The 8,085-nt window shown below is 42.2% G+C and overlaps 1 long non-coding RNA gene across 1 annotated transcript; it reads left to right on the top strand.

Annotated features, from left to right (window-relative positions):
- Positions 1–2,909: 2,909 nt before the first annotated feature.
- On the top strand, positions 2,910–7,378 carry LOC141917633 (uncharacterized). Its single transcript, XR_012621380.1, has 2 exons — positions 2,910–3,619; positions 7,075–7,378. It is a non-coding gene; the product is annotated as an uncharacterized LOC141917633 (long non-coding RNA).
- The last annotated feature ends 707 nt before the right edge of the window (positions 7,379–8,085 follow it).

The raw sequence follows: 8,085 nt of genomic DNA, 5'->3' as shown, positions 1-8,085 counted from the left end.
TTCCAGCAGTTACAGAAGAATTTGATTAATGTGCGACTCTGTTATTGTTCCCATTTGACCACATCCCAGGCACAGGTGTGCCAGGCCCTTAGGAGTTGATGGGCCATTTTAACCATTTCCGAGCAATGGGGAGGGGCAGGAGCCAGGCTCGTTAACATTGTCAGTCCTTATCTCCACAGACTGGTGTATAGCTCGGGGGATGTGGGTGGAATCGCACCTAGCACCAAGCAGCCCAACAAAGAGGGGCGGGGGGGGGGTAAGGATTGCACCACCACAGGAGCACACTAGGCAGGAGGACAGGAGACACCATCCAGAAGAAAGTCAAAGGCAAAGCTGTCACTGGTATGAGGAAAGCCATGGTCAGGCTCAGACTGGGATCTCGTGCTGGTTGTGGTTGTATGCCTGGCACATGATCCAGGGAGAATACTCCAGTTGAAGTTTCCCTCTCTGTTGCTCTGCTGAAATCAGAGGATTTTTTACATCAGAACATAAGTTAGATGCTTTTCAGTATTCTTGATTTCTAGACAACTCTGTCTCAGCAAGTCACAGATTAAGTACCATTTAGCTTTTGCTTGAGTTTTACTGCTTGGCACTTAGTTGATTATGCCTTTCTTTAAAAGATCTCATAGCACATACAGAATAAGGCTTTTGGTTTGGCAACACAATTAGACAGGACTTTTTCTCCCAGGCATGTCTTCAAGTAAAGCTGCTCAAAATTTTTCAGACAGAAAGTGTGAGTTTGAAAACTTAGCTGTTAGTTCTGTTTTGTAAACCGTATTTAACTTATTTTTTAATCAACATTACTTTAATTGAAAGAGGTATTATATTTTTTCTTATAATATCTCTTTCTTCCTGATTTTGATAAATTTCAGTGAATTGCTTTGGAAAATATTTCAGTAACAAATGTTGAAAAAATACAAGGAGAACTGAATCTATTTCAAAAACTTGTGGAATTAAAGAAAGGTGAAATTTTGATATTTTTAACAGAATTGATGCTTTTCTCCCAAGAATATAAAAAAAATGTTTTCCTGGGTACATCAGAAACACATGGAGTAATCCTATTCAGCTAGAGTGGTGACTCCTTACACTCACTTCTGAGATCCATCATGAAACTGCACATTGCATTGGAACAACAAAAAGAGGAGAATTTTCAAAGCTGTTTTTCTAGCATGAAAAACATGCACTTTTCTAGCACTCCCCAGAGATTTTCTTCTCAGTTAGGTGCTTTAGACCAGCATCATTTCATTGGCTTCTGTGGTTGTTCCTGACTGATAATCATGGGGTTGAGATTAAATCTTGGTTGACCAACCTTGTTTTCTCCATCCCATGTGCTTTGGGGTAAATCTTTGGCTTGCTGCCCTAACTCTTCCTCATTAAATGAGGTCAGCAGTTCATCATGTAGGCTGCACAAGGAAGCAACAATCCTAGGTATTTTTTTGCAGGGGGAACAAAATAACTCAAATGAGAGGACATCCTCAATGCCATCCTTGCACCTGCAGTGGCAAAGGGCACAACTGGGTGGAAAGAACCCAAAGAATAGAGCAGTTGTGGAGAGATCCCTGTGGTGGTGCAATCCTTACCCCCCCCCCCCCCGCCCCTCTTTGTTGGGCTGCTTGGTGCTAGGTGCGATTCCACCCACATCCCCCGAGCTATACACCAGTCTGTGGAGATAAGGACTGACAATGTTAACGAGCCTGGCTCCTGCCCCTCCCCATTGCTCGGAAATGGTTAAAATGGCCCATCAACTCCTAAGGGCCTGGCACACCTGTGCCTGGGATGTGGTCAAATGGGAACAATAACAGAGTCGCACATTAATCAAATTCTTCTGTAACTGCTGGAAGGCACCAGAAGGCATTTGACAAAAGTCAATTATCTTGGACCCTATAAATGGCGACCACCAGGGAGACCCTTTGAGCTCTCCTGGATCGCAGTGGGCCTGTGACCAGCATCTCCCCTGAGCTGGGATGCCTCTCAGGTACCAAACCCTTAAGGTGTCGTCTGCTCCAGACGGAAGGCCAGGGCGAAGTCCCCCGCTCGAGTCTCAATTATCGCCCGTTGAGGAATGCCAAAGCATTGTGAGTATTTGCTCTAAACTCGAGAGGGAAATTTTCTTTGAGCTAGCTTCTCTTTACTGGTATGTGTGTGTGTGTGGGTACGTACCCTTGTTTCTGTGTGTGTATGTCCGTTCTGTGTTCATTCTACTGAATCCAAACACCTTTGTTTCTGTATGTTTGTCCATCTTGTTATGTGCATGCATGTATATATGTATATATAGGTACTGTTAAGTAAGTTAGTGTGAATCTTGTCATTTTAGAATCTGAATAAGTTGCTTTTCTTTCTTTTAGTATTTCTGAATTATTTTATAATAATAAATTGCTGTTAGTTATTAATAAACCTAGATTTCTTACTAAATATTACCGTGTCAATACTTTCATCCGCGACAATCCCTAAATAGATGTTTATTTTTAACCCTCACACCCAAACCTGAAAGATCCTGTTCTTTCTGCAGGAGTCATGTATTAGTGCTCCACCTGAGGAACATGCATTAACTCTTAGTCTCTTGTACTGAGCATCATGGCTCATCTTTGAAGTCAGATTAATGGAGATTAGTGGTACCATTTAAGAGTTTAAACATCATACTGACCCAAATTGATTGTGCAGGCCCAATGTATAATGTTGCACATGCAGGGCTCTTAATGTCCAGAAAGTGATTTCACTAATTGTTTCAGAGAAGAAAGCTTATATTACTTTCTGCTCTAATCCTGAGGTACCCCCCCCTCCCCATTTTTCACATCCACTGTCAAACACATTTGGTTATCCATCTACATAAGTATCCATTTAATAATCAAAGATCATTTTGTTTTAGCTCCAGTTGGCCTGTCTGCTTGCCTTCTGTGAGAAACTGTGGACTAAGGTATTGTTTATTAAGATTTATGTTAAGCTCAATGTAAAATTAGACGACAGAAACCACTCATGCAAACAACCACTGGACGCCGCCTGTGTGAGATAAGATAACTGTAATCGCTCACACAAACTGAACCAGATACTGCTCATGCAAGATAACCACCAGATTTCCAGGAAGCGACAAGAAACAGGACAAGACAGCCCATATAAGGATATATGAGTGAAAGATCAACTATGAGACAAAGAGGGAAGACTTCTTACTTCAGCCTCAACAAATACCAGGAGGCAGGAAACGACCCCCCCTAACAACAACTGAAGCATGCGCGGAGTACCTCCACTACCTCATGAGCACGGAAGTAAAGATGTATAAAAAGGGGACTGTTTGAACTACTCAGCACGGCAGTTGGCGGAGCGCAGACTCCCCTGCCGTCCAGCGCTGTCTTTGCTCATATTCTACTTGCTATAATTAATAAAGAGTGAATTATAGTCCATTGTGGTCTCAATTTATAACAATTCCTGGTGCTGTGACTCGGATAAGGAACGGTGGGCTTCTGTCCTCCGGGGAGGCGCCCCGCGGCAATCCGCGGCCCCGCGACTGACAGCCTACCTCAACCTTACCGACGAACCTAAATTCTAGAATAGTGAGCAAAGGAGAAAACCGGTAAAATCCCATAAAAATTCTGTGCACGGGAGTCCGGACGAAGACGCAGGACGCGTAAGTATATTGCGAATTTGCTCGCAGGTTTGCCGTTCGGGCGGGACTGGGTTTCCTGGAATATAACGAATGAGAGGTTCGATATACTGAACCAAGCGAGTGTGGACTCTTAAGTACTGCGTTTCCCATCTCCCGCGAGGGATTGGGCCAGGAACAAGGGGAGTGAGTGAGTGTATGTTTGTGGATATTCCAGAAGATGGGGGCGAAGGGCAGCAAGCCTTCGACTCCCATGGGAAGGGTACACACTGTACCTAAGAATACCCCTTTGGCATATGTCTTAGACAATTGGAGGTATTTCCCTGGAACCCTAGGGAAAGATAAGCAGAAAATGATAGAATACTGTACTAAGATATGGGGAGGGAAGAAGATTTCTAAAAATACCTTTTGGCCAGTCTATGGGTCAGAAGAAGATTGGGTAAGACAGCAATTAAACCTCTGGGTCAATAATAAAAAAAAAAAAAAACCACCCCTTAACCCGGAGGAGAGTCAGTATGCGGAAGTATGGATAAAAAGACCGGGAGCTAAACTTTACCCACTGAATGAAGTAAAAACTAAACAAAAGAAAAAGCAGGAAGAGTTAGACGAAACCCTTCTAACCCCCCCTCCTTACATTCCTCCTCCTGCTCCCGTAGCCCCTCCTGAGGTCCCCAGAGCTCCCACTCCCCCACCGGAGTCGGAACAAGGGTCTTCCCCTCCTCCTAGACGCATGACTAGAAGTCAAAAAGGGGCAGCTCAGATGTATCCTCTAAGGGAAATGCCCATGGGGGGACCTCAGCCTATGATTGGATATATTTCTGTACCCCTAAACTCGGCTGACCTACGAGATTTTAAAAGAACCGAGATGGGAAACTTGATTGAGGACCCACTTGGAGTGGCAGAAAGATTAGATCAATTTTTGGGACCAAACCTTTATACTTGGGATGAGATGCAATCTATCCTTGGTCAATTATTTACTACCGAGGAAAGAGATATGATTAGACGAGCAGGAATGAGACTGTGGGATGTTCAGCATGCCCAGGGACCCCAAGCAGATATCAAATGGCCACTCCAAAGACCTAACTGGGATAATCAGGATCCGGTGCATAGAACTCATATGCAAGATCTGAGAACTATAGTAATTCAGGGGATTAGAGAAGCAGTACCCCGTGGCCAGAATATCAATAAAGCATTTAATGAAATGCAAAAGAAAGATGAGAGCCCTACTGAGTGGCTGGAACGACTGAGGAAAGTCCTTCAACTGTACTCTGGGGTAAATCCAGACGACCCTTTAGGGCAAGCGCTCCTAAAAACTCAGTTTGTAGCAAAATCATGGGAAGATATCAGAAAAAAGATTGAAAAGTTAGAAGACTGGCAAAATAGAGGGTTGGATGAATTATTGAGGGAAGCTCAGAAAGTCTACGTAAGGCGGGAAGAAGAGAGCAGCAAGCGACAAGTAAAAATGATGATAGCAGCTGTCAGAGAGGATCGCAACGGGCGGACTGGTGAACACAGATCTGCTGGAATAAAACAAGGGAACGCAGTAGTAAAGAAGGAACAGAGATGTTGTTTTTACTGTGGAAAGAAGGGACACATAAAGAAGAATTGCAGAGAAAGGATCAGAGATGAGGAAATATTGAAAGCAGAATAGGAGAGTCAGGGGCTCTATATTTTAGGGGACCGGAGTCATCATGAGCCCTTGATAAAGTTAAAAATAGGTCCCCATAAACAAGAGTTCACCTTTTTAGTAGACACAGGGGCTGAGAAATCGACTATTAGGCAAATACCTGAGGGATGTAAAGCTTCCCCTGAAAAAGTACAAGTAATAGGGGCAAAAGGAGAACCCTTTAAAGTAAGCAAAATCAAAAATGTGATATTCGAAACTGAAAATAAATTTGGAATGGGTGAACTCTTGCTCGTCCCTGAAGCAGAATTTAATCTGTTGGGACGGGATTTAATTGTTGAACTACAATGTGGAGAAGTATTATTTATAGATGGGTCATCACGAATAGTGGAAGGTAAACGATTGTCCGGATATGCTATCGTTAAGTTGGAAAAAGGAGAATTTAAGACAATAGAATCAGGCCCCCTGAGTGCCAGCTGGTCAGCTCAAGCCTGTGAGCTGTATGCATTGTGGAAAGCATTAGTGTCACTGAAGGGAAAGGATGGAACTATATATACAGACTCACGCTATACGTTTGGAGTGGTACATACCTTTGGAAAAATATGGGAGGAAAGAGGATTTATTAACTCACAAGGAAAAGAATTGATACACCCGGAATTAATTTGGCGAGTTCTGGGGGCATTGAAAGTGCCGAATAAAATAGCAGTTGTACATATAAAGGGACACCAGCGAGGTACAAATTATCAAGTCAGGGGAAATAACGCAGCTGATATAGAAGCAAAACGAGTGGCAGGCAATTATAATACGATTTTGACTATACAACCAGTACCTGTTAGTAAAAATTTGAGTTTTGAGTCTGCAGAAAAGGAAAAACTAGAACAAATGGGAGCTAAGGAACGGGATAGTAAGTACGTATTACCAGATGGGAGAGAAGTCTTGCCGAAGGGCATAGCACTCGAAATATTTTCAAAAATACACAGTAAAACCCACTGGGGAACCCAGGCGTTAGTTGATCATTTCAATCAACAGTTTGCCTGTATAGGCGTATATAATATAGCAAAGACAGTCACAGCAGCCTGCGAGACCTGTCAAAAGGTTAATCGAAACAACACGAGACAAAAACCTCTTGGAGGACGTTCCCCAGCATACAGACCTTTCTCACACATACAAGTGGATTTTACTGAACTACCCAGAGTAGGGCGTTACAAATATTTATTAGTAATGGTGGATCATTTAACACATTATGTTGAGGCTTTTCCTACCTCCAAGGCAACTGCTAACCAGGTTACTAAGGTATTACTTGAACACATTATACCTAGATATGGAGTACCTGATGTAATCGACTCAGACAGAGGAACACATTTTGTGTCAAAAATTGTTAGAGATCTAGCAGAAAACCTGGGAATTAAGTGGGAATACCATACGGCATGGCATCCACAAAGTTCGGGAAAAGTTGAAAGGATGAATGGAGAAATCAAAACTATTTTGACTAAATTAATGATAGAAACCAAACTATCATGGATCAAGTGCCTACCCATGGCACTATTAATACTCAGAACCAGACCCCGAGCAGATATAGGAATATCAGCGTTTGAGATGGTATATGGAATGTCCTATAGAATTGAAAGTCCACAAACAAATGTTTTAATTCGAGATCATGTAATTAATGAATATGTTTCACAATTAGCAGAGCATCGTAACAAACTTTGGGAACATGGGCTGATTGTGCAACGACCTCCATTGGACTTAAAAATTCACACTTTCAAACCGGGGGACTGGATATTAGTTAAAACATGGAAAGAAGAAACCCTAAAACCCAATTGGGAGGGACCTTATCTTATTTTGCTTACAACAGAAACAGCTGTCCGGACTGCTGAGCGTGGATGGACTCATGCCAGTCGCGTTAAAGGCCCAGTGACAAGACCCCACTGGAAAGTAATCAGTACTCCAGGTGACACCAAGATAACCCTGAAAAGATAAAGTAATGATAAAAACTTTGCTTGATCATTTTGTCGCATTACCTTTTGGTATAAAGTGTGTATTGTTGTTTATATTCGCAATAATTATTTCTCTCTTCGTATATTATATATGGAAGCATACAAAATGTACTAAAGGAAATTGTTAAACTCATGCAACCACACAATATTGAATATAGAAAATATGTTGATATAAACACTCTAGATATACGAATTAAGTGTAATAATTTGAACCGCAATTGTTATCCGTTTGCTTGTTCCAAGTGTATGGTATGCCAGGATAAATGGTGGACTCACTGTGAATGTGGATACCCTTCAATAGGGGTTTGCACACAGTGTTGGAAAATCCAAAGAACTCTCACTGAGTGAAAATCAAAGCAATTAGAGTCTAAACAAGAAATTATTTAAGAATCCCATGAGTGGTGGGAAATTTTTACCAAAGGAATAAACCCTCAATATTATTGTTACTATTCCAACGAACCAATCCCCTTTGTAACTGAAATCTTGGCTATAAAGTGTAAGAAGGGAAGTACCAACTGTGCCTTGCCTCATCCCATTAGTTAAAGCTGTAAAGTGGGAAGCCTATATAAACAGGCAGAAAGCCCAAAACAGCTGTTCTCCTGAAGAATTCCCTTGCTGCCGAGAAGATGGTACACCCCGTGGCTCGAAGCAACCGAGTCGACGGGCGAGGCAGAGGAGGAACAAACTGTGGAGAAAAGAATCAGAACAATGGGACACAAAAGCAACAATGGCCAAACTTCCCCAGGGATGATAAAAATATACTTAAATTGGCAAAATTGACAGACACCTTTTTTTTCTGGTGTACCGCTAGTTTTGTTATTGATAATAACGCAAGCAAATGGAAACCCCCATGAACCAATGCTCTGGAA

The sequence above is a fragment of the Strix aluco genome, chromosome W, assembly GCF_031877795.1.
Source record: "Strix aluco isolate bStrAlu1 chromosome W, bStrAlu1.hap1, whole genome shotgun sequence".
Taxonomy (NCBI): domain Eukaryota; kingdom Metazoa; phylum Chordata; class Aves; order Strigiformes; family Strigidae; genus Strix; species Strix aluco.
The sequence above is the reverse complement of the archived record's forward strand: the minus strand, read 5'-3'. Positions and strand labels throughout refer to the sequence as shown.